The sequence below is a fragment of the Balaenoptera borealis genome, assembly GCF_965194805.1.
Source record: "Balaenoptera borealis genome assembly, chromosome: 19".
Taxonomy (NCBI): Eukaryota; Metazoa; Chordata; class Mammalia; order Artiodactyla; family Balaenopteridae; genus Balaenoptera; species Balaenoptera borealis.
In genome coordinates, this window is record NC_138878.1 from 20,648,218 (window position 1) to 20,676,114 (window position 27,897).

At 36.1% G+C, this 27,897-nt stretch overlaps 1 long non-coding RNA gene across 1 annotated transcript in view; it reads left to right on the forward strand.

Moving 5' to 3' along the window:
- The window catches only part of LOC309617227, a 241,096-nt gene extending 214,571 nt beyond the window's left edge, over positions 1-26,525 (forward strand). Inside the window, exon 2 of the long non-coding RNA XR_014237815.1 lies at positions 1,296-26,525. This is a non-coding gene — a long non-coding RNA (uncharacterized lncRNA). The remainder of the gene's footprint in view (positions 1-1,295) is intronic.
- Positions 26,526-27,897: the final 1,372 nt, after the last annotated feature.

Here is a 27,897-nt window from a genome sequence, read left to right on the forward strand (position 1 = left end):
TATATCCTTTTGCAAATTTAAAAAATGAGGCACTATTTACACTTTCTTTGCAAATTCATAAGAATCTACTAAGTTTTTAAATCTGCATTAGGGATACAATTTTTCATTGCATGGGTAAGTAAAGGAATAAATACCACGTATAGTGAAGCTTACTACAGCTTCCTGTTTAGATGCAAAATGGATGTTCTAATATATGTGGCATTTTGTGATGATGTGGGTTAGTTCCTACACCCAGCAGAGTAGTGCTTGTTTAATGTTTTCTTGTATGTAATGTGCACATATTCATTTTAATATTGGGCTAAATTTCAGTTCATTTTGCTACACGGAGCAGGAGCCCACACAGCAGAGCTACGTGTGTCTTCCCCTGGCTGGCAGAGTGCTTAATGCCATCATTCAGCTGCTGGCACCTTTGTCTAATTGTGGTGGGTCTTAAGGAATCAGAGAAACAGAAATTATTGCTGCACCAGAACATTTTGTTTTACTCAGTATTCCTAGTATTTATGGGGAGCTAGGCCATTCTGCATTCCAGAGCCAAATTTAGGGTCAGTGTCACCAGGAAGGTACATGTCCTAGAGCATCATCTACCTCTTGCTTTGCGGCACCCCAAAATCCCATTGCGCTGCATGTGGTGTCCTCCACTTGCTCCCATGGACATTCCCCTAATCCCACTGGAAGCTAAATTACATGACACAGGACTTCCTTTGCCTGCTTGTTTGTTTTTTACTCCTAAACCGATAATACTTAGAAGGCTGCTTGACACAGAATGGAGAGTCAATGAATTACAACCAAATGAAGAAATCATCTCCTCAGTAGATATAACTCTAGCCATACCCAAACTAGCTCCATGTAAAACACCTCAGAATTTACTGAGGCCTTCTGACCTGTTCCATCATTCCCCTCATCTGGATTTTAGCTGCTTCCTACATAACGTCAGAAACAGCAGAAACAGAGTCCTTTTACCTTTCCTAAGTCTGAATTTTAAAATTATAGTACTCCCACCAAGGTATATAGTTTAACGTTTTCTCTATTCTCACACCATAATTCTTCCTTTTCTAATTTGTACCAGTAAGAAAAACCTGAACAAATTAAATTTCTTCTTTCAAAAACACTGTTGACATATTAGCTTGAAATAGTGAGCAAAAACAAAAGACAGGGGGCTTCCCTGGTGGCGCAGTCGTTGAGAATCTGCCTGCCAATGCAGGGGACATGGGTTCGAGCCCTGGTCTGGGAAGATCCCACATGCCGCGCAGCAACTAGGCCCGTGAGCCACAACTACTGAGCCTGCGCGTCTGGAGCTTGTGCTCTGCAACAAGAGAGGCCGCGATAGTGAGAGGCCCGTGCACCGCGATGAAGAGTGGTCCCCGCTTGCCGCAACTAGAGAAAGCCCTTGCACAGATATGAAGACCCAACACAGCAAAAAATAAATAAATAAATAAATAAATAAATAAACAAAAAATAAAAATAAAGGAATTCCTTTAAAAAAAAAAAAGACAGAAATATTCCTGTAGTTTTCATGTTTATTTTTTCTCTTCATAAAAGTGATATATGTATCATAGAAATTATAGAGAGTAGAAAGATATGCATGCCACATAATTATATCTTCAGGGACTTTTGTATGATTGTGTTTTATATCCTCTCCTGCCTTGCCAAAACACACACACACAAACACACACACACATGCACACACCACATAGGCCACTGCATATGCCTTTTTGTAAATTGCTTTTTTTCACCCCCCACAAAATATTCTGTTGCACAAATTTTCTTCTGGAAGTTCCACATCATGTTATAATAAGAGGATGTAATATGAATTTGCCTATTCCAAACACAACAAAACATTGGATACGATATTACAAAACTAGATCAATGCCAACCAGAGTGGTAAATCTGTAAGCAGACAGGTACAAGAGGTTGAGGGAGGAGAGAGGTCCAGATTAAAGCCATGGAAACTAGAGTCTGGAAATTCAGTGTCCTCTGCAGGGCCAGGAGAGTAGCCTTGGGCTCTCATGAGTTAGGCCCATGGAGGGAAGACCCCTGAAGAGGAGGTACATGTGAAAAGGACACAGCCTCTGTGAAGAGAGGACTACAAATGCCAAACACTGGTCAAGATAAGTGATAAGAAAACTGTTTCTGCCCAAGTCTCTTTGAAGATATATATTAAAAAAAATTCCCCATGAGGATTTGAAAGTCCTAAGCTTACACCATATACTGGTATGAGGCCTAAGTTTTCCAAACTCATGAGGTGTCAATACTCCCTGACAATATATTTACATAAGGAATGGTGCTAGAGTTTAGCAAACACAAGCTGTAATCTTAGGAGACTTACCTCTAACACAGGGCACCAGTGGCTTCTGCAGAAGACACCACACTGTCTTTAAGGAAGCTTAAAGTTCCTAATTACAGACCCAAAGAGGAAACAATACTTCTTGAAAGAGAGCCAGCATACACAACCAACAGGAACACGAGTACCAGTGTTGTATCTAGCACATTTGACACACAGTGTATCTTCCTTCCTTTTTTTCTTTCTCTCCCTCCCTCTCTCTCCCTTCCTTCCTTCCTTCCTTCCTTCCTTCCTTCCTTCCTTCCTTCCTTCCTTCCTTCTTTCCTTCCTTCCTTCCTTCCTTCCTTCCTTCCTTCCTTCCTTCCTTCCTTCCTTCCTTTCTTTCCTTCCTTCCTTCCTTCCTTTCTTTCTTTTTCAACAGACTCCTCTTCTATACTATAAATATTCCCAATGATAGTCATAAAATGTCATGATAACGATACTGGCTAAGGAAGAAATGCAGACAATGAAAATTTCTTTCACTGAACTTTCTATATGAAATCAATCCCATAAAAATAAACTTAATAATGCATAAAATAAAAAAGTAATGGATTCATAATATTTAAATCCTTTAAATTCTTTTTCGAATAAGAGGGGAAAAGCACTCAAAGAAATACTTCCCAGAGAAAGCTCTACAAGGTTCCCAGAGAGAGCTCTACATAGAACGTAGAATTGAATTAAGTTCTGTTTCTGAATCTGTACAACCACTATACTATCCTCATTTAGTTTTAAACATAGCTTACACTCAGATATATAAAGTACCACAAGGCTAGAGAACCAATTATACTGAAAGAGAGAAGAAAATTATTCCAAACCTTTGAGCTCACTTTCTAAACAAATGCATGTAGCCGAGGTCATGTAAGTGGAGGTCCACTATATAATTTGGAGTTCTCCAAATTAACTTCCATGTGGAATATAATGTTCAGTAATAAAAATATCTTAAATTAAGCATAGATATGTGTGTGTGTGTGTCTGTGTGTGTGTGTGTAATAATGAAAACTCAACATTAACTGCAACAGTTATTTAGAACTTATACCACCATATGATTTTTTTCATGGAGGAATATTTTTATTAGTAGTATTGATTAGAATTTCAAGTACAATGATACTTGCAACTGATAACTGGTGGTGATAAAAAGTAGACTGATACATCTTTGTTTTTATATTATTTCAAATTCTCTATAGACAACACCCCTTCATTGATTGGACCCAATGTACCATTCTTGGTACACCACAGACTTGCACCCTAAAATTTTGAATTAATAGAACAAACTGAAAGAAAACACAATAATCATAGTAATAAAATAATAACCCTTAGTTATTATTATTGTAGTTATTAAACGTAGTTATTGTTATTTTTTCTTATTTTTAAACTAGAAGTAACTAAAATATTGGAAATAATTAATTAGAAATTATAAGGAGATAGTAAGGGTTAAAATGTTCTAAAGGACCTTGAGTTTTTGAAAGGAAAGTTGAGATACTGATTAATTACAGGCTTTATGTCAAGCATACAGGTTAATATCAAGAATACCCATTTAACACATGAAAATACAATAAAAGAAGAGATGAGAATTAAAGATTATTGAAATAATCTAAAGGATTGTAGTAAAGAGAACAAAAAGAGTAAAATAGAGATTTTAATAGAAAAGACAAGAGGATGGCAGCATTAAGTCCAAATAAGTCAGTAAATTATCAAAAGAAAAATTAGTGCAGCAAATACCAAATATTTATAAGTAGTTTAATTACAGTACTTGATACTTATAAATATTTATAGAAATAATTATTTTAAGGATGTGGTTTGTCATAAAGGGAAAAATTTGCAAAAAACAAAAATCACTTAGAGTCAACTTATACGTTCTTATATCATTGGATCAAAATAAATAAAAAATAAATTCCAGAATTACAAAGAGAACTTGACAATCAACTTCCACAGCAGACAAATTCATTATCAAATAGACACGAGCTAAGATGACCAATAGAGAATCTCAATTTAGTAGAATGCTGAAATAAATAAGGTACAAATATATTTTTTTAATGCACACAAAAATTTTTATTATTATTATTTTTAACACCTTTATTGGAGTATAATTGCTTTACAATGGTGTGTTAGTTTCTGCTTTATAACAAAGTGAATCACCTATACATATACCTATATCCTCATATCTCCTCCCTCTTGCGTCTCCCTCCCACCCTCCCTATCCCACCCTTCTAGGTGGTCACAAAGCACTGAGCTGATCTCCCTGTGCTATGCAGCTGCTTCCCACTAGCTATTTTACATTTAGTAGTGTATATATGTCCATGCCACTCTCTCACTTTGTCCCAGCTTACCCTTACCACTCCCCAAGTCCTCAAGTCCATTCTCTACATCTGTGTATTTATTCCTGTCCTGCCCCTAGGTTCTTCAGAACAATTTTTTTTTTTTTTAGATTCCATATATATATGTTAGCATATGGTATTTGTTTTTCTCTTTCTGACTTACTTCACTCTGTATGACAGACTCTAGGTCCATCTACCTCACTACAAATAACTCAATTTTGTTTCTTTTTATGGCTGAGTAATATTCCATCATATACACGTGACACATCTTCTTTATCCATTCATCTGTCGATAGACACAGGTTGCTTCCATGTCCTGCCTATTGTAAATAGAGCTGCAATGAACATTGTGGTACATGACTCTTTTTCAATTATGGTTTTCTCAGGGTATATGCCCAGTAGTGGGATTGCTGGGTCGTATGGTAGTTCTATTTTTAGTTTTTTAAGGAACCTCCATACAGTTCTCCATAGGGGCTGTATCAATTTACATTCCCACCAACAGCACAAGAGGGTTCCCTTTTCTCCACACCCTCTCCAGCATTTATTGTTTGTAGAGTTTTGGATGATAGCCATTCTGACTGGTGTGAGGTGATACCTCATTGTAGTTTTGATTTGCATTTCTCGAATGATTAGTGATGTTCAGCATTCTTTCATGTGTTTCTTGGCAATCTGTATATCTTCTTTGGAGAAATGTCTATTTAGGTCTTCTGCCCATTTTTGGATTGGGTTCTTTGGTTTTTTTTTTTTTTTTGATATTGAACTGCTTTTAAATTTTGGAGATTAATTCTTTGTCAGTTGCTTCATTTGCAAATATTTTCTCCCATTCTGAGGGTTGTCTTTTCGTCTTGTTTATGGTTTCCTTTGCTGTGCAAAAGCTTTGAAGTTTCATTAGGTCTCATTTATTGATTTTGTTTTTATTTCCATTTCTCTAGGAGGTGGGTCAAAAAGGATCTTGCTGTGATTTATGTCATAGAGTGTTTTGCTTATGTTTTCCTCAAAGAGTTTTATAGTGTCTGGCCTTACATTTAGGTCTTTAATCCATTTTGAGTTTATTTTTGTGGATGGTGTTAGGAAGTGTTCTAATTTCGTTCTTTTACTTGTAGCTGTCGAGTTTTCCCAGCACCACTTATTGAAGAGACTGTCTTTTCTCCATTGTATATTCTTGCCTCCTTTATCAAAAATAAGGTGACCATATGTGTGTGGGTTTATCTCTGAGGTTTCTATCCTGTTCCATTGATCTATATTTCTCTTTTTGTGCCAGTACCATATTGTCTTGATGACTGTAGCTTTGTAGTATAGTCTGAAGTCTGGGAGCCTGATTCCTCCAGCTCCATTTTTCTTTCTCAAGATTTCTTTGGCTATTCAGGGTCTTTTGTGTTTCCATACAAATTGTGAAATTTTTTGGTCTAGTTCTGTGAAAAATGCCATTGGTAGTTTGATAGGGATTGCACTGAATCTGTAGATTGCTTTGGAGAGTATAGTCATTTTCACAATGTTGATTCTTCCAGTCCAATAACATGGTATATCTCTCTATCTGTTTGTATCATCTTTAATTTCTTTCATCAGTGTCTTATAGTTTTCTGCATACAGGTCTTTGGTGTCCCTAGGTAGGTTTATTCCTAGGTATTTTATTCTTTTTGTTGCAATGGTAAATGGGACTGTTTCCTTAATTTCTCTTTCCAATTTTTCATCATTAGTGTATAGGAATGCAAGAAATTTCTGTGCATTAATTTTGTATTCTGCACCTTTAACAAATTCATTGATTAGCTCTAGTAGTTTTCTGGTAGCATCTTTAGGATTCTCTATGTATAGTATCATGTCTTCTGCAAACAGTGACAGCTTTATTCTTTTCTGATTTGGATTCCTTTTATTTCTTTTTCTTCTCTGATTGCTGTGGCTAAAACTTCCAAAACTATGTTGAATAATTGTGGTGAGAGTGGACAACCTTGCCTTATTCCTGGTCTTAGTGGAAATGCTTTCAGTTTCTCACCATTGAGAATGATGTTGGCTGTGGGTTTGTCATATATGGCCTTTATTACGTTGAGGAAAGTTCCCTCTATGCCTACTTTCTGGAGGGTTTTTATCATAAATGGGTGTTGAATTTTGTCAAAAGCTTTTTCTGCATCTATTTAGAGTATCATATGGTTTTTATCCTTCAATTTGTTAATATGGTGTATCACATTGATTGATTTGCATATATTGAAGAATCCTTTCATTCCTGGGATAAACCCCACTTGATCATGGTGTATGATCCTTTGAATGTGCTGTTGGATTCCGTTTGCTAGTATTTTGTTGAGGATCTTTGCATGTATGTTCATCAGTGATACTGGCCTTTTTCTTTCTTTGTGACATCTTTGTCTGGTTTTGGTATTAGGGTGATGGTGGCTTCGTAGAATGAGCTTGGGAGTTTTCCTCCCTCTGGTATATTTTGGGAGAGTTTGAGAAGGATAGGTGTTAGCTCTTCTCTAAATGTTTGATAGAATATACCTGTGAAGCCATCTGGTCCTGGGCTTTTGTTTGTTGGAAGATTTTTAATCACAGTTTCAATTTCAGTGCTTGTGATTGGTCTGTTTATATTTTCTATTTCTTCCTGGTTCAGTCTCGGCAGGTTGTGCTTTTCTAAGAATTTGTCCATTTCTTCCAGGTTGTCCATTTTATTGACATATAGTTGCTTGTAGCACTCTCTCATGATCCTTTGTATTTCTGCAGGGTCAGTTGTTAGTTCTCCTTTTTCATTTCTAATTCTATCGATTTCAGTCTTCTCCCTGTTTTTCTTGATGAGTCTGGCTAATGGTTTATCAGTTTTGTTTATCTTCTCAAAGAACCACCTTTTAGTTTTATTGATCTTTGCTACTGTTTTCTTCATTTATTTTTCATTTATTTCTGAACTGATCTTTATGATTTCTTTCCTTCTGTTAACTTTGGGGTTTTTTTGTTCTTCTTTCTCTAACTGCTTTAGTTGTAAGGTTAGGTTGTTTATTTGAGATGTTTCTTGTTTCTTGAGGGAGGATTGTATTGCTATAAACTTCTCTCTTAGAACTGCTTTTGCTGCATCCCATAGGTTTTGGGTCGTTGTGTTTTCATTGTCATTTGTTTCTAGGTATTTTTTGATTTTCTCTTTGAGTTCTTCAGTAATCTCTTGGTTATTCAGTAGTGTATTGTTTAGCCTCCATGTGTTTGTGTTTTTTACAGATATTTTCCTGTAATTGATATCTAATCTCATAGCATTGTGGTTGGAAAAGATACTTGATACAATTTCAATTTTCTCAAATTTACTAAGGCTTGATTTGTGACCCAAGATATGATCTATCCTGTGGAATGTTCCATGAGCACTTGAGAAGAAAGTGTATTCTGTTGTTTTTGGATGGAATGTCCTGTAAATATCAATTAAGTCAATCTTGTTTAATGTTGTCATTTACAGCTTGTGTGTCCTTATTTATTTTCATTTTGGATGATATGTCCATTGGTGAAAGTGGGGTGTTAAAGTCCCCTACTATGATTGTGTTACTGTCGATTTCCCCTTTTATGGCTGTTAGTATTTGCCTTATGTATTGAGGTGCTCCTATGTTGGGTGAAAAAATATTTACAGTTGTTATATCTTCTTCTTGGATTGATCCCTTGATCATTATGTAGTGTCCTTCTTTGTCTCTTGTAATAGTCTTTATTTTAAAGTCTATTTTGTCTGATATGAGAATTGCTACTCCAGCTTTCTTTTGATCTCCATTTGCATGGAATACCTTTTTCCATCCCTTCACTTTCAGTCTGTATGTGTCCCTAGGTCTGAAATGGGTCTGTTGTAGGCAGCATATATACGGGTCTTGTTTTTGTACCCATCCAGTCAGCCTATGTCTTTTGGTTGGAGCATTTAATCCATTTACATTTAAGGTAATTATCGATATGTATGTTCCTATTACCATTTTCTTAATTGTTTTGGGTTTGTTATTGTAGGTCTTTTCCTTCTCTTGTGTTTCTTGCCTAGAGAAGTTCCTTTAGCATTTGTTGTAAAGCTGGTTTGGTGTTGATGAATTCTCTTAGCTTTTGCTTTTTTGTAAAGGTTTTAATTTCTCCGTCGAATCTGAATGAGATCCTTGCTGGGTAGAGTAATCTTGGTTGTAGGTTTTTCCCTTTCATCACTTTAAATATGCCCTGCCACTCCCTTCTGGCTTGCAGAGTTTCTGCTGAAAGATCAGCTGTTAACCTTATGGGGATTCCCTTGTATGTTAGTTGTTGTTTTTCCCTTGCTGCTTTTAATAATTTTTCTTTGTATTTAATTTTTGATAGTTTGATTAATATGTGTCTTGGAGTGTTTCACCTTGGATGTATCCTGTATGGGACTCTCTGCACTTCCTGGACTTGATTAACTATTTCCTTTCCCATATTAGGGAAGTTTTCAACTATAATATCTTCAAATATTTTCTCAGTCCCTTTCTTTTTCTCTTCCTCTGGGACCCTTATAATTCGAATGTTGGTGCATTTAATGTCATCCTAGAGGTCTCTAAGACTGTTCTCAATTCTTTTCATTCTTTTTTCTTTATTCTGCTCTGCAGTAGTTATTTCCACTATTTTATCTTCCAGGTCACTTATCCATTCTTATGCCTCAGTTATTCTGCTATTGATTCCTTCTAGAGAATTTTTAATTTCACTTATTGTGTTGTTCATCATTGTTTGTTTGCTCTTTAGTTCTTCTAGGTCCTTGTTAAACGTTTCTTGTACTTTCTCCATTCTATTTCCAAGATTTTGGATCATATTTACTATCATTATTCTGAATTCTTTTTCAGGTAGACTGCCTATTTCTTCTTCATTTGTTTGGTCTGGTGGGTTTTTACCTTCCTCCTTCATCTGATGTGTGTTTCTCTGTCTTCTCATTTTGCTTAACTTACTGTGTTTGGGGTCTCCTTTTCGCAGGCTGCAGGTTCGAAGTTCCCGTTGTTTTTGGTGTCTGCCCCCAGTGGGTAAGGTTGGTTCAGTGGGTTCTGTAGTCTTCCTGGTGGAGGGGACTAGTGCCTGTGTCTGGTTAATGAAGCTGTATCTTGTCTTTCTAGTGGGCAGGACTGCATCCAGTGGTATGTTTTGAGGCATGCACACACAAAAATTTTAAAATGGCTATATACTAAGCTTCAGAAACCATATTAGTGTGAGTAGTCAATTAAAAATCAATATGAGAAAATCATTTTTAAAAAGTGTATTTTGGGAAATATAAAAGAATACAGAAATGCAGGTTAAGATTTTTTTGAATCACAATAAAATGCTGCATATTAAAGCTGTATAGTGTAGCTAATGCAGTATTTAGAGGGAAATATATAGCATTAAATGTGAACCAGGAAAGAAAAAAGACTAAAAATTAATGGGAAGAATCTACTCAAGTTAGTAATTATAGAACTATAGACTAAATGTCAAATAGGAAAGGAGAGTATAATAAATATAAAGAAGAATATAAATAAAATTTTTAAGAGAAACAACAAGGAGTACTGCTAAAGATAGGAACCAGTTTCATGAACTTTAAAATGAAAAACAAAAATAACTGGGGAGGGACAATGAATGTGAGAATAAAATTTCTATAAATAATATTAAAAATTTAAAAAAGGACACTACTGAGACAAAGTTTTTTTTTTAAAGTATAAGAAAATTTTCCCATGTCATTGGATATTCTTCAAAAACATCCTTTATGATGGTATGATATTCACTTGCAGACTAGTTGCAGAGCAGTGTTGCAAAATATTAAGGGCCAGTGTATTGGAAATCATTCCTCACTCATCCACATGGTTCAAGCTAAAAAAGCATCTTCTCATTAGACCCATAAAAGAAAAGGGAGATATGGCAGCAGCCATCCTCTGTCCCCACTTAACCAACTCCAGTCCCAGTAAAGGTAACTCTCAGACCTAGCATTTTTCATCAGAGAGGTAACACATGGGAAAATAATAACGCATTTTGTGATGTCATTTAACTTCCCTGTGTTCACTTTTTTCCTCTCTCTCTTTCTCTCTGTCACTCCCTCTTTCTCTCTTTCAGTTACTTGGTTTGTTTTTCAAGCAATAATAATTTGAGCTGAGTTACATCTCAAAACATTACTTGCATAAGACCAGTCTACTTGATAAAAACCTCTCTTTAACTGGAATCCCACTCTTTTACCCCTTTGGAGAAAACTTTCTCTGAAGTAGTGCTACTGCTTTAGGTACGTTTGTTACATCAGAATTGGGGGCTTATTTTCCAAAGAAACAAATTAATATAAAGATATCTTGTGGGAAGTTCCCCCTAAATAGGTGGGCACCTGTTTTCATTGTTCCTTTCCCCAACCCTACTGCAGGTCAAGCTGAGATAATCAATAATAGACCATTTAGAGGGCTATGATATAAATACTTACTTTTGTAAATATTCTCTTAATATTGGATTTTTATTGGGTTCTAGTTTCTTGCTAATATAAAACTTTTATAATGGACATTCATGTATATTTATTCAGCACTGCTAATATCCTCTCTAGAATATATTTAAAGAAGTAGAACTATTAAGTCAAGGAGTGTGATATAAGGATTCTGATTCTTATTGTTTGATTAATATCCATTAAAACCTTCTAATTTGTGCTCCTGTCAGCAATGTATGACTTATCCATCTCATTGTAGCCACATGAGCTTGAGAACTCAAATATTCTTTTTCTTATCTAATTGGATAAGTAAATGTGGTATCTAATTATTGTTTTCAAATTATTTGGCTACTAATATGATTTTGCTTTTTAATGACATGCATTTTCATCTTTTTATATTTCTTTGCATATTTACTTTCTACCCATCTCATTTGCCCACTTATTTAGTAAGGGCTTAACATTTTATTACATTGATGGAAGCAATTATTTGCATACTGAAGGTTTTAATCTGTTGTCTTATTTGTCACTAATATTACAATTCAGTGCTTTGCAGTTTAATTTTTTTATATTTTAATGTTTACACTTGTTTTATTCATTTTGTGATAATTTTCATTACTTTTATGCTTTACCCAAACTTTTCTATCTTGAGATCAGTTAAGTATTGACCTTTATTTCCTTTTCTTTTTTTTTTATATTTTGGCTTTGTACTTTTAATTATTTAATCAATAAAATTCACATTTAAGTACAAGTGAAGTGATAGAAATGGATTAATTTTTAACAATGGGCTTTATTTTTATTGCATTCAAAATGATAATCACTGCATCTGTTATATATATGATGCATCTATCAAATGATTCTTATGTATAATATATCTTGACGGCCTTTTTTCATTTCCTCAAGAAGTCATGTAGGGGCTTCCCTGGTGGCACAGTGCTTAAGAATCTGCCTGTCAATGCAGGGGACGCGGGTTCAAGCCCTGGTCTGGGAAGATCCCACATGCTGTGGAGCAACTAAGTCTGTGTGCCGCAACTACTGAGCCTGCACTCTAGAGCCCACGAGCCACAACTACTGAACCCACATGCCACAACTACTGAAGCCTGCATGCCTAGAGCCCGTGCTCCGCAACAAGAGAAGCCACTGCAATAAGAAGGCTGTGCACCTCAACAAAGAGTAGCCCCCGCTCGCCGCAACTAGAGAAAGCCCGCATGCAGCAACGAAGACCCAACACAGCCAAAAATAAATAATTTTTTTTAAAAAGTCATGTAATTTTAAAATTTCATTTAATTACATGAAGAATTCTTAAATCTGGCATGGTTCTAGCCATTTTGCATTACTTGGTGGCCACAAATCTCTTAGACAGAACTCTATGTGCCATAGAAATATATTATAAATTCAAAATGTATTTTCTTGTATAGAAAGGTGAACTCACAGCTATTATGAATTGGTTGGTGCAGATGGAATGTTCTTGATTACTTTAAATATCTTTCAGGTTCATTCTACATAACTTCATCTAAATAACATCCACTTTCAGTCCATTTTACATTGATAAAGCTTTCATGATAAACAGACATTTTCCTCTTCAATCTACCTGAGAACAACTTATATTCTGAGGCCTTTGATTTGTTTAGGTAAGCTCATATGTGCATGACCATAATGGATGGTAATGATTATGGAATTAAGGGCAAACTTTACTGGTGGAAGACTGGTTGGAAAAGAAAAGTTACTAGCAATTTAAAGCCTTAGTTAACACATGAAAACAGCATTCAGGTGCTGCCACTGGAGACAACTTGAGACTGTGGGGATCAGGCTTTCGTTAAGAATCTGTTTCTTTTAGGGAAGCAGAGGCAATATTATAAAGCCATTATTAGCAAGGCACTGGGACCCTCAAAACTGTCTAGATCTTGCCTCTGTCACCTAATAGCTGTGTAAGTGCTTAGAACAGAGCCTGCACATATCAAGGGCACAGTAGGCATTGGGAAATAAGAAGAAGAAAAATTTCTATCTGCCATATCAGTATTTTCCCATCTCACAGTATCTTCTGTGGTCAGGGCCTTCAACTAATTGGAAAACCCACATTAGGAAGGGTAATCTGCATTACATTAGATCAACTGATTACAAATATTAATGCATCTAAAAAATACCATCACTGCAACATCTAGACTAATGTTTGACCAAAAAGCTAGGTGCTGTACCCTAGCCAAGTGGACACATAAAATTAACTATCACAGACATCAAAAGAGTATTACAGTCTGTGGTCCTGAAAGAGGTCCAGGGTCACTGGAGAAGAAAGAGTCAGGCCAGCTATGACTATAGAGACTCAGAGTGCAGACAGCCTCCTGAGGTAGTTAGGACTTTACCCTCAATCTTAGCTGTTTGGGTTTTAATATTCACTCTACACAAGGGAAAGTGGCTGATAGTTTCAAGGAAGAGAGTTTTATTTTAGAGTGTACAGCAAAGACACTCTGGCTCCATTTTATTCCTTGCATCAGTCATACTCTCTATATTTTCTCCCTTAAATGACATAATCTGAGTGTTCTCACATACAATGACATTGTTCTCAAATACAGCTAGATTTCAGTGGTACTAACATAAATAAATTCAGTATTTTTATATGTCTGTATTTCCAAAGGTGTAAGATTACTTTTAACTCTGAAATCATGGTGGGGGCAGAATGAATTCCGCTCCCCCGCCCCCGGCCTCTGCTCCACTTAGGTTAGCTGCCAGACTGTGTTGATCTTTCCTTCTGTTACAGTACCAAGTTTTTAACTGATATTAGCTCTCTGGACCCAGTGTGATTCTGACCACCTGATACCTTCCCTGTGCATTATTTAAGTTCAGCTGCTTCATTGGCTGTTTCATGTCCATCTGCTAAATGATGATTCCAGAGGATATAATAGAGAATCTAAATTTTTCTATAAAGGCCAAGTTCCAACATCTTGATATATTGTAAAATTCCTCCTTTATCCTACCATGCTTTTGCCACCTTTTCTTCTCAGTTCTCTTTGGTGTGAGAATTTGTTCTAAACCAATAATCTGTGGATATGGGATTCTAATTTATTGAGAGAAAATGTTTCAGTAGCATCCCTATCAAACCAGAATTGCTGGAGATTTGCCTGTTTTAGTACTGTCTAATAGAACTTTCTGCAATATGGTAGCCACTGGCCACTTGTAGCTATTGAGCACTTGAAATATGGCTAGTGATACTGAGGAACTGAATTTTAAATTTTATTTAGTTTTAAACAATTTGAATTTGAATTTAAATTTAAATAGCTATGTGTTGCTAGTGGCTCCTATATTTGACTGCACGATCTTAGATCCTGCACAGGGCTCTGGTATCAGAGAATCTCATTATGTCAATGCTTCTCCTTATAAGGGCAAGAGTCTGAAGGCTCAGGGGACATTTCCACCTGGAACCCATCCTCTTCCCCTTGTAGACCACTCCCCAGGACAACCCCAGAATCCCAGGCCCACATGGGCCCAAGTGTACTTCTGGGACCTGTGCTGGCTATTCCCTCAAGTCTGCCCTCTGAAGGGAAATTCTTGCAGTATGAGTAGGGGGTTGTGACTGGCACTTCTGAGTATGGTCTTGGTTGTACACAGATGTGAAGGAGACCAGTAGAGAGTTAGGGTGCAGCTAGAGATGGAAAGAGAAGGGGGTGAGCCAAGGATCTGCTCTCCTTGTGCCACTAATGAGAATTTAAAATCTGAACCTGGTTTTCATGCATCAGGTTCCTAAAAGGCATGCAGGAGTAAGGCCCTTATGGTCAGATATATCCTGGCTGAGACTTGGTCAAGGAGAAGAAACCCAGCAAGAATAGGGGAGATGGCATTGTTAGGTGTCCAGTAGCTAACCTTGGACAGGGTTAAATGAGCCTCCCCTCCCCCTCCACAGGAAAAAGAGGAAAAGTGGAATTTTGTCCTATGAATTTCCCGACTGATTAGAAGAGAAGATTGAAAGAGCAAAAAATGAGCAAGTCAGCAAGTATTTATTCTATTTTTGTTATGATTATATACTTGTCAAGTTTCAATATCTTATTAAATGGTTGCTAGCCAGATTTATTAAATATTTAAACATTTAGATTTAGATCTTAAATATTTAAATAATAAGGTACATGGGCCTCCACGTGTACTCTTGCTTCAGGCCCCACAAACTTTAGGGGTGAACCTGGTGCCTACACTGGAACTTCCTCATTACAGTGCCCATTAGGATGTCTCATTAGTAACTTATGATTTTTAAAATTTCTTTCTCTTACTAGATTGTGAAATAATTTATTCTCCAATGACTAGTCAATACCTGGCGTACACTAGATCCTTAATTGATGAGAGTTGAAGGAAAGAATGAATAAAATGCCACATAAAAAGGACTCTTTCTTGGACTTCCCTGGTGGTGCAGTGGTTAAGAATCCGCCTGCCAATGCAGGGGACATGGGTTCGAGCCCTGGTCTGGGAAGATCCCACATGCCGCGGAGCAACTAAGCCCGTGGGCCACAACTACTGAGCCTACGCTCTAGAGCCCGTGAGCCACAACTATTGAGCCCACGTGCCTAGAGCTTGTGCTCCACAACAAAGAGAAGCCATTGCAATGAGAAGCCCGCACACCACAACAAAGAGTAGCCCCTGCTCGCTGCAACTAGAGAAAGCCCCTGCACAGCAATGAAGATCCAATGCAGCCAATAAATAAATAAATTAATAAAAAAAAAAAAAAGGAATCTTTCTTTCCTCAGCATCTGCAGATATGAAGTACCTAGGATGATTATATAACCAAAGATATATTTTTTAATCTTAAAGCCCAGATATTCTCACAGTGATGTTCTCACATCCTCCTCTATTGACCTAATTAGTATATGGAAGCACATCTTTGCATTTTCTGCAAATACCTTTATGTGAAAGAAATAAGAAAAAAGGGAAGAAAGGAAGGGAAGATGCCAATTGCCAGAAGCCCATATTCTCCAAGAATCCATCTATGTCTTTTCTGTGACACAATTTTTAATATCAGATTGTGCTTTGACACTTTGTGAGAAATATTCTTCCTAATTTGATAAGAGAGTTCGTCGGTATAGAAATATGTTGCTACCTGTTTGATAAATCCTATTCTATTTTATAAAGTTGTTGGCTTGGTCTTGATCTAGAAGATACGTACATTAAAATAAACACATGCCATTTATTAAAAACTCAGGATTCAGAACAACATTTGCTTCATTTGACACCACAGATTTCTCAATCACACATTCTGCCATTTGGTATTGCCTATTGACTGAACTTGGAGTGAGACTGAGGGATAGATTAGTAGGACAAATAAAACACTGTTGGAATAAATATGAAATGTGGCATCAATTGATTCAGGTTTCTATACACAACTCCAATATAACTGATGAAAAATAAATTAGCTCTATCTCTTTCAGTGTATAAAATAAGTCCCTTAAAATATTTTGAAGATTAGTCAAGAAAAAAAGGTATTTGTCATTTTTAATTCCCATTCTCTTTTAAGAAATGCAGATTTTGGAAGCTAAAGAGTCTTTGCTTTGCTGATCTCAAAATCATTATCTTCTGGGTAATGGTTTATGTCACACTTGAAGACTTTTAAAATTGTGGGTGGAAGCAGGCAAGTTTGGCAATAGAAATGGGGACAGAGTAAACTCCTGCATGAGAGAAGGATGGGAGGAGGTGGGGAATTTCCCAATGAGGAACAGAAGCAAGGAATGCTAAGTCCTGGAAGACAATATACAGGGGGAGGGACATAGTGGCTTGGAAGAAGGGACATACAGAGAAAACAGATGTGGCTAAGAGGGATTTTTGTTGTTGTTGTTGTTGTTGTTTTTTAAGTGAAATGCTATACATTGTGGAATATGAACTCTGCCTTCATCTTCTTTTTTTGTAATCCTATTTTGTAATGATGTCTTCCTCCTAAGTATTCTTGGGCAAAGGACATCTGGGGAGAGGTGATTGAAGAAGAAGGTGACTGAACTACAAGCATACTGAAAGAGGTAAAGTTCTATAAATAGAAAATAAGTATTTATGTGTGTATGTGCTTGTGTGTATGTGTGTTTTCCAACCCAGCTATGAAATTATTAACCTGTCAGGGCACTTACTTGTCTTGTTCTGGCCCTAGGTGAGCCTAAGACTGAGTTTGGTGGGAGAATAAATTTAACAATAAACACTTCCTAAACGTCAACTGTATGTTAGACTTTGAGTTACATGATGTGTTACCTGCCTCTCCTCTCCTATATTTTTGGTCTTTTGTTCATTCAAATGTTTGTAGAGAGCCCTTCTAGAAATATCCTCGTTCCAAAGGCATACATATACCGCCTATAGAATAGGAATTAGGGCTCTTTATCATTTCAGAGATGAATAACATTGTTACAGTGAGGGAAATTTTGGATTTGACAAATCATATTTCAGTAAAAATAAATGAAAATGAAACATGTATATATTTCTGAGTTTCAGAAATCTATGTATATAATTCTGAATTCTGAATTTCTATATATCCTATAAAAAGGTGCAAGGTTTATATTATCTTGGAAAAGAATGGAGTGATTAATGGCTCTAATTTATTCAATATTAGAATTTTAGTTATCGTTCTATATTTCAACAGCCTCTTATCAAACATCATTTATGGGTTCCTGCTGCCTAATAGTCACCTTCACTCTGACATCTGAAACTCAACATGTCTAAAACAGATCTTATAAATGACATGCATTTCTTCAAAAAATGCATTTGCTTTGACTTTTCAGATTTTCTTTATGGACTGTCACCTTGTCCATAAGACCCTGAAATTCTCTACAAATGTACACTCTCCCTTTCTCTCCACCTCTGTCACCAAATTTCTCTGATTGCTTCTTCCAAAGATATTCATTTATCTAATTTCTTGTTGCTAGCTCAGAGCCTGAGCAGGTTATAACTGAACTATTCAAAGGGCATCTTAACTATTTTTGGCACATTTACCCTCTGTTCATGTTAACATTTTGGAGGTAGATTCCAGAATAATCCTAAAATACAGCTCTGACTCCATCACTCTCAAGCCCCTAAACCATACTTGTTTTCCCTTTCCCGTTGAACATAACCCCAAAAGACATTCTTATATCCCATCACGTTTTCATTTAAATCTTATCCTCCATTTTAACCGCCTCTTTCCACCACAGCCTAAGTCTTTCTTCTCCTTTCTGATGGGATTTCTTTTACCTGAAATACTCTTCTTACTATTCCTATTTTTAAAAATTGTACTCGTTATCTCCTTTAAAACTCAGAACATGTAGTTTCAGCATGTTAATACTTTACTTGTTTTTATTTATTCTTTCAATCTTTTTCAAATACTAAATGAATATATATTTTCTGTCAGTATATACTAATTAGTCCTCTTTGGGGTTCAGATAAGAGAAATTCAACATAACTCCTTTAAGAGAAGTATTTATTTAGACCATGTAATTAAATTGCAATGAGGAAGAGAGTAAATTATACATTTCGATGCTTTTGAATTGTTCACCACCATGGTGGACTTGAATTTCAAAAGAAAATGCAGAATATTTGTAAAATAAATTTAAATGTTTTCTGTAAAGGTACTTAAGTGTCTCAGATAGCCGAATAATAAGATCACAGTTTAATTTCAGGAAAACCTGGATCATCAGACAAAAACACCATCAGGTCTCTTCTCCTCACTATTTTACTATTTTACACATACGCCTTCTGTGTGATTTTTCACTCATCTACTGATGAGTGAAGCCTTTATTTCCTCCTTACTCAATCCACATGTTAGGACATGGCAAACAAAGTTCCCAAGAGTACAGTTCCCCAGTTCAGAGTAGTGTGGGCAGACTGAGTTGGTATTTTTATCCATTCCAAACATCCAGGAGGGTATCTGATTAGTTCAACTTGGATTATTTACTGATCTTTGAACCAGGGGTTGGGGCTACTTGGACCAGCATGGTAGGGGAAGTGGCTGCTCCTAGGAAATGAAGAGCTCTGGGCACATAATATCATAGGTGCCCACTCCAGAGGGTTAAAAAGACGTGGAAAACCAAATCCTGATTCTAGGAGGTCAGGATAGGATGAACAGATGCGATGCTTCTCTCTGGACACATTTAAAGGCATTTTCATATTCAGTAAGATATTTGATCTAATCTTAACTTTTTTACGGCTTTTCTGCATTAATTTGTGATTTTACCTTTTGAATATTAATCCCAAGTTTAGCATTTTTGGGTAGTTACAGTTAATGCAAATTTCTTAACAGCCATACTTGTGGGGAAATGTAAAATCAAATTAGTCTTTAACATATTTTTTAAGTAATTGAGTTGCATCAGCATGCTTTCACTCCTCCCATCTAAATTTACTACTTTTTGTGACTTTTCTGAACCATTCTCAGTTTAATGGGATTGTTCCAATTAAATTCTCCAAAGCACTTTGAGTGTCACTGTCCAGGTATAGGAAAAGGTTTGGAATAGATTTGAAATTTTACTGGGGAGACAAAGCCAGCAATGCTTCTTACAGTATCTACTTCCCTTTTTCCTTTTACACCTGGGCTGCTTTATTTATCTGGTAGAGTCCTTTGCTGCCAAAAATATATTTAGCACATTTACTTTTCTAATTACATAGCACAGAGAATCTCCTTGGAGAAACTTGGAGAGGGGTTCCCACACTAAGAGCCAAATGAAGAGAAGACTGAGTTTATTACCCAGAAATTAGTGGAGAAGAAATCTGTAAGCTACTGTAGGCAGAAGACTGAGAAATTTCTGAGGCAGCCATGGTGAGAGCACTGGGCATAGTGTCAAAAGATCAGAGAATCTGGGAAAATCATAATAATAACAACTGAGTGATGTTTTTAGACTCATTTTAACATTTTCTGTTTCAGAGAAAAATGAGGTGCGATGGAAAGCATAATGACTATCAAATTTTCCACGTGCTTCCCAATTTCCCTTTCCAAGTCATTAAATAATTCAGTGATATTCTTTTATTAAATCAATTTACCATTGGTCTTTTATAGACAAGTTTACTTGGGAGTAACTCATCTTTATTTAGGAACTTTCACTATATTACCTTTTCCCTTGGTTTTATTGATCATCACTTCCAGATAACATTATAAATGGTTGTCTCCCAATTAATCCCAAATTTCTTAATCTCTTAATATGTTCAGGGAATAGATGAACATTCTTTTTAAAGGAAATGAAATGCAAGAATTTAAATACTATAGAAGTGTATTATATTTAACAACAAAAAATAAGTTCAAATTCTTGAAAAGTTAAAAGAATTTAAATTTGAAGGAATTATATGTGGTTATAATTCCTGAGGAGACAGAATCATGTATTTCTTTTAAGTAAAAGTTTTCTGAAAAAACAGAAAGAATACTGTTTTGATCATGAACTTTCGTTGTTGTTACTGACCACAAATGGATTAATTCATAAATTGCCCATGACTTTTAAGTATCATATTTAAACCTCCTTTAGTTCAGTCATTTATATGCAAATTTTTCTCTTTCACTTTTGGTTATATTATAAACTAATGTGTATGCTGATACACTTTTTGTGATAATTGCATTTTTGTTTCCTATATCTTCAAAAACTCTTACATTGATAGTATCATTTTAAGAAATATGGAAGAATCCAGGGTTTTTGTCTGTTTTTCACTTGTGACTAAATCTATGATTTTATTCTCTTCTTTGGTTGAATTATATGCCATTTAAAATTAAATAAATGTTTCTCTAAGGTCAGCTGGATGCTTTTAAAGCAATATGAGTGTTAGATCTTGATGGTACAAAGGTTTCTCAAGCCAACTTCTCTTAGCTTTAAAGTCTGTAACCTATTATACTAAGGGTTTTGACAGCCTCTATTTTCTCACATCACATGCCCAACATGTGACTGGAAATGATCTATTCCCACAATGATTGTCACTTCAATCTTGCATCATGATATAATCTGGTAAAATACATTTTAAGTGACAATTTAAAAATTAAGTTCAAATTAAAATTCATCCCCATGGGGCACCACTACTCAAATGCCTCATTTCGCCTCAGTCATGCAGATGATTATATAATGTGATAATCTCATATACAACACTAAGCTTGTTTGTGTGCTGTCAATATCAACTCCTTACTCCTCAGTGTTGGCTTTTGACATCTGTGGAAAGCTTACCATCATTTCAAAGGTATTAAACAGAAAAAATGTACCAGAACCAAAACAATCAGCAAATGTAGATTTTCAAAGCAGAAAAAAAAGACATTAAAACCATATAGACTCACCATCTAATTTCTTAGATGAACTGAGATCCAGGTACATTCAAAGAGGTTACCAAATATGACACAGCAATGCAGGAAAACCTACAACAGAAATAGCTTATTTAATTCTCAGTTGGGTCTATCTACCATGACTATCTGCTGAGCAAGTATAAGTGAATGTGCCAAATGAAGAAATGAGAAAACCAATCCAGAGACAAATATACCAGGAATTCATCCTCACTGGATATCTTTCCATTTATTTGGAGTGGGAGGGGGTTGATCTCTGAGGTAAAATAATGACAGTAGAAATAAACTCAGAGATAAAATAATGAGAGTTGAAATGCTAGACAGTCTACCATGGGAAAAAGTTACATTTTGTCCGATCAGTAATTCTAGGAAAAGGAGAAACTGGGATTTCTCTGAGATACATCAGGTTCCAAAAGTTTAAGAGGATGATGGATTATATTTCATAAGCCACTAGTTAATCCATACAATAAAAGTTTTAACAATAATCAAATTCCATTTAACATCTATTCCATTGTCAAACTTTAAACAAGTAACATCTAACTGGTGAAGATGCTATATTAAAAATAACTTACCTTATTGGCAAGTAATTTGGCTTACAAAATAAAAAATATCTTGACCTCAAGAATTAAGTTCTTGGAAAGGATACTAAAAATAATTGCAAAAGAAGTAATACAATATGCACACTAAATTTTTACTTTGCATGACTAATTAGAATCATGACAAACAGAAATGGCTAAAATGCCTAAGAGTAGAGGACTCAAATAAATTACTATTTGTCTTCAAAAGAGAAAATAATATAGCTATTCACTATGGTAATTGTGAAGGCAGGAAAACCATGAACAATTCTTTTTGTATAATGGTAAACCCAAAAGGCAGAATGCAAAATTATCACGATGTTAAACACGTTTTTATGCTGAAAAACATTAGAAGAAATATTTATAAATGCAAAGACTAAAGATCTGGGGATTACAAGTGAGTGTCTTTTTTTCTCTCTCTCACTGTCTCTTCAAATTTCTAACAATGTCAATAAATGCAGTGCAAATCCTCTAAGTCATTCCCACTTCAGTAGTTTGGCCCACCTCTCAAAGACCTCCCCTAGCATTCTGGGAAATATCCAGAGTGCCACACAAATTCTCTGCAAAGTAGAGGCATTTTTTTCCTCCTTCTGGATGACCTTGGCTGCCTACCAAAAGAATCAAAGAATCATCCTTGACATTGCTGCTGCTGTCTGTACCTTTCCAAGAGAGAACTGCCTCTCTTAGGAACTAACTCCTTGTTGGCTACAAAGCTGCAAGACTCTTAGGTAGCAAACTAGGTCCTCCGTCTTCTGGAGTACAAAGGTCCTCTGAGTTCTGTGCAAACACTGAAAGACTTTTAGGAAGAGAATTTTAGCCAAGAGAATTCTCTCTTCTGGAGTCCTCTATTCTCCCCCCCGCCCCCCGGTCCCAGTCAATGGAATGTCCTTCTTCAAAGTCTCCACCCTTATGTGCTCTTCCATTCTCCACTACAATTTGCACAAGGGGAAGATACCAGCACATTTTATTCACTGGTTATCTCTAAAGTCTATGGCAGAATCAGGAATTTGACAGATGCTCAACAAATATTTGTTGAATGAGTGAATGAATATACGAAAGCATGAATGCACACAGACTAGCTGCCACCTCACCAGGATGCCAGTCACAATCAGGAATAATCAGAGGATCTAGTCAATACTCTACTAGATCCAGGGGTGTGCATTTAAGCCTTGTATGGATGACCCTCACCATGCAAAGCACAAGTAGGTTGCCCATTTAGGCCAATTTGTAATCACATAGGGCAACTCAGTTCACAAAGCTCTGAAACACCCCCAGCCCCCTTTATTCTCCTTCATGTTCTTAAGAGGCTTGTGGTTCACTGACAGATTGTTAGAGTCTTGTACTCTATTCTCCTGCTACAGGGAAACTCTCTTGGGTCCAAATCCTGCATAGCCCTCTCTATCACATCTGCACTTTGTCACATGCTGTTTATTATTCTTTTGGAAGACCCTCGTTTAGCACCTAGAACATAGCAGATACTCAATAAACAATTTTAATAAGTCAACTATATACTATTGTTTGGGGAAGGAGAAATATAACTCAATGAACCCTTTCTTACATTTAGGACACTCATGAAAATAAGGCTTCTATTTCTTCTTCTGAAAAAACATTTCAACATCTTAATTCATGAGAAAAATTTGAAACTGTGCTCTCTAGTAATCTTCCCCTTATCTTTAGAAAGATGCAAACACTTTTAGAAAAAAAAATGAATTAAAAAAAGTCTTGGGGCTTCCCTGGTGGCGCAGTGGTTGGGAATCTGCCTGCCAATGCAGGGGACACGGGTTTGAGCCCTGGTCTGGGAAGATCCCACATGCCGCGGAGCAACTAAGCCCGTGAGCCACAACTACTGAGCCTGCGCGTCTGGAGCCTGTGCTCCGCAACGGGAGAGGCCGCGACAGTGAGAGGCCCGCGCACCGCGATGAAGAGTGGCCCCCGCTTGCCGCAACTAGAGAAAGCCCTCGCACAGAAACGAAGATCCAATGCAGCCAAAAATAAATAAATAAATCAAAAAAAAAAAAAAAGTCTTATGTGGAACACAACCTGTTTTATCTTACAATTATTTCTCACATAATTATAGTTCTTCCCTATATTTTCTTTTACATTAGAAAGTCTTTACAAATTTACTATTACATTTGCTCTTTCATTTTAATTCATTCATTTAGACAAAAAATAATTATTGAACACAATAAATGCTGGGGATTCTATTAGTGACTGGGGGATTCAAAATGTACCAGTTAAATGTATCCATAAAGACAGGGGTAAGGGCTGTGGCAGGGAGTAAACATGTAAGGTTACATAAATAAATGTCATCATGGTTGTATGAGTGCTATAGAAGGGAAGTTCAGGGTGCAATGAAACACTAAGGAAGGTCTCTGTACATTCACACTCTTTCAGCTGAAACTCAAATGATGGTAAGGAGTAATCTAGATGAAGGATATGATTAAAGCCCCCCATGCAGAAGGAATGGAAAATTAATGCCCCAGAAGTATAAATAATTTTGTCTACTTTGAGAAACAAAAGGAAGGCCAGCACAGGTGGCATACTGTGTGGGACAGTCGGGTAGCTACAAGAGATGCTGGTGGGAAAAGTAGGACACAGATTATTCACAGCCATATAACCCAAATTAATGATTTTAAACTTTGTTCTCAAAGCAATGAGAAGACATTAATGGCTTGTAAGACAGAAACTGATGTTATCAGGTTTGCATTTTTTAAATGGTTCCTCTGACCACTGTATGAAGGATAGATTAATGGGAGTTGTCAAGAGCAGACATGGATGCCCAGTTAGAAAGCCAGTGTAGAAACTCCCCCAGCAGATAACTGTGATATGAGGACAGAGATGAAGAAAAACTGATATTTATTTTGGAAGCAGAACCTACAAAAGTGGCTTCTGATACTACCAAACTAAGGATTATTGATCTTATCTCAAAGAAAAGGAAATTGGTCCTTAGAAAAATATGTTCTAAGGGTTCATAAATCTGAGTGTCCTCCACTTGGCAGTCCTTTTAGTTAAAATTAAATTTATATTTAAGAAAAAAAAACTTTTAAGAGAGATAGTTGCTTCAGCAGTGTTGTTCACCTAATACTTATCATTCTCCCAAGCATAATTGGGGTACTTTCTTCTTAATGCTACATTTAGTTCTGTGCTTTGCTTTGGCCAAGGAAATAGAAGCATAAAAGCCACCTGCCATTTCTGGGTTAAAGCTTTAAGAGCAAGCATATTATTTGTCTTGTTCTATTTCCCTCTAATAAATCTAGATGGAGGCTGTTCCACCAGCCTGACTTTCAGAATGAAGACAACATGGAACAGATTCCCAGCCAACCTATGATGGGCATGTAGTAGGAACAAGTGATTAACTTTTGTTATCTTAAGCCACTGAGGATTTTGGAATTGTTTGTTACTGCAACAAAACTGATCCTATTTTTACTGTTTAATATATATCATTATTCTCATCTCATATTTTGGAAACTGAGGGTTCAGCAAAGGTTCAATATGTCACAGAGAGGGAGGTAAAACCCAAGTCTATCTGACACCAGATACAATGATTTCCCTACCATGATTATAAGAGCCATCTGCAAGTATTGCAGATATAAGAACCCAGAGATGAACACAGTGAATAAACAAAGACCTAGATGTCAATGGAAAAAAATGAAAACCATTTGAGCTGAAAGCAAAGAGTAGAGCTATTTTAACACTCTGAGGAGCCACTGCATGGACCATGTGTAACTGAGAAAGGAGAAAGAAAATCAAAGTACTTAACAGGAATAAGGGATTATAATATCTATGCTAAAACTGATTATATTGAAGAATTATTAAAGCTTGAGATGTATTTTAAGATTGGAGTTAATAAAAGGGTGTCAGAATGTAAGCCTATAAAGTTTGAGATAGAGACAGATAAAAAGTGGGTTTTTTTTGTATTTTGGGTTTTTTCTTTTCTTTTGTCAAAAGAGATACAGATAGGTGCACATAATGGGTTCTGGGAATAATATCCAGTGGAGTTGTAAAAATTACACTAAATTGAAGACTTGTCAAAACAATTCATTCATTTCAGGAAGGAATTCTACAACATATATCAGTGTCAGCTGTGTGGCAATAAAGAATCAAGTTTCAGTGTAAGTGGACTTAAATCACTTCTGTTGCCCTCCTTTCCTTAAGAGTGGTTGTTAAAGAAGTTCAACATATGGCAAATTTGGCAGTAAAACATCATTAGTGAAAAACACCCACAACTGCAGAAAGTTGAAAGAATTTTGAAAAATACAAAGAAACTTGAGGTCTCTGATGGTATATGCCATTTGGAAATGGTGCTATTTTTTCTATGCCTGTGGGGATATTATTCTGGTTTCCTCATCAGCATTCATTCTCCTATTGGTGTAACTATAGCTCCTCACAGTGATTGGTTCAGGGTGAAACCACGACATAAAATCATCAAGTGCCAGGTTTACTGGCACTCCCAGAAACGTCTTTCTTCTCTAGATTTCCAGTTTCCAGAATGTAAGATTGAAACTTCTCTAGCGATCTTTTCACAATGAAAGGAGAATAGAGCCAACTTGAAAAATAGTAAATGGGAGATGAAAAGAAACTGGATTTGATGATGTTATAGAAAGCCCTGCACCTAGTCACCTCCTCAACCTGGGCTTATCTGCTATGTGAGCCAACGGTGCTATGTGAGGATTTTTTTATTTTTTTATTTTTTTGGTCACTTGTGAATAAGAGTCATAACTGATGTAATACTCTCAAAGTTGACCGTCTCTAAGAATATTTTATGTTCAACTACTCAAAATACAAACTATCAGTGAAAATATATTTATTTTTAGAATTCCTTCTTGCTTAGGGATTGTAATTGGTGACAGTTATACAGAGACCTAGCTCTCAAAAAAGGCTTCATTTGTCTGGAGAAGGAAATTAGATAATTGCACTCTAAGGCAATGAGAGCGGAGGTAGTGGATGCCATGAGAGCAGAGAGGTGGGACAATTCAGTAAGTCTGTGGATGTTGAAGATGTACTGGGGGAATTATGACTTAGCTTTGTTTCTGGGGGCAGAAATCCACTTTTGGGTGGGGGTACAACCTGAGGACCTGCTTCACCATTTCAGCATGCAGGACACCAGCTTCCTGAAAGCTTCCAGGGGGAAATGTTCTTCTTCTTGAGAATCTCAGGGTCCCAGAATTGTTCCAAACCCATCCTGTGTGTTTAGAGCCCAGTTCAAAACTCCACCATGAAGCTCAAGCATCTGGAGACTGGTTTCCCACATCATCACAGACAATTCTTTCTCCTTGCACTGTACTTTGTCCCAGATCTTCTCCTTTTCCATTTTTACAGCTTTCCTCAAAGACTCTGTTATTCCTCTGTTCTAGATTGCATGACCCATCTCCCCTTTCCCTGGGGTATGGGTATTGTAACCCTATAAAATGTTATAGAGTTGCGGAGGCCATGATAGGGCATCCTGGGGGCCTCCTTGGAGGATTTCAAGATCTCTTCAAATAAAGGTGGTATTTTCAACATTAAGTGTAAAATCCAATGCTTTTAGAAAGAAATTCAGGCTGAGGAAAGGGAATTAAAGCCAAATGTTTAAAAGTGCTCTTACAGTTACCAGATTTTGATCCTCTAAACAGTATGCGTTATCTGCTAAAAGCTTATATAGGTACACGTTACAAAAAAGAGATAGGAAAAAAAAAGGAATGAACCTAGGAAACAGAATTTTATTTTAATAAATATTTCCAAAACTCATTGTTTTAAATCAACTATTGATTGATTTTGCTTGATAAATAAAACATATCTTAATAGCAATTAAACATAAACACATTTGTTCTCACCAAAAATGTTACTGTGAAAGTGGTATTACATAATTATATATATATATATATATATTTACCATATTATGTTAATATTTTATTGAGACCAAAACTTTTATAGTGTTAATTAAATAATATTTTAAAGTCTATTTAATCTTATCACTTATCTGACTGCATTTTGGATTACGTTTTATACTGTATTTTATATTATAGCATCTAAGTGTATACATATATTCTTCATAAATCAAAAAATATACATGTGTTTGTGTTAGCATTTAAACAATCTTGCTTTTCAGTGCATGATTAAAAG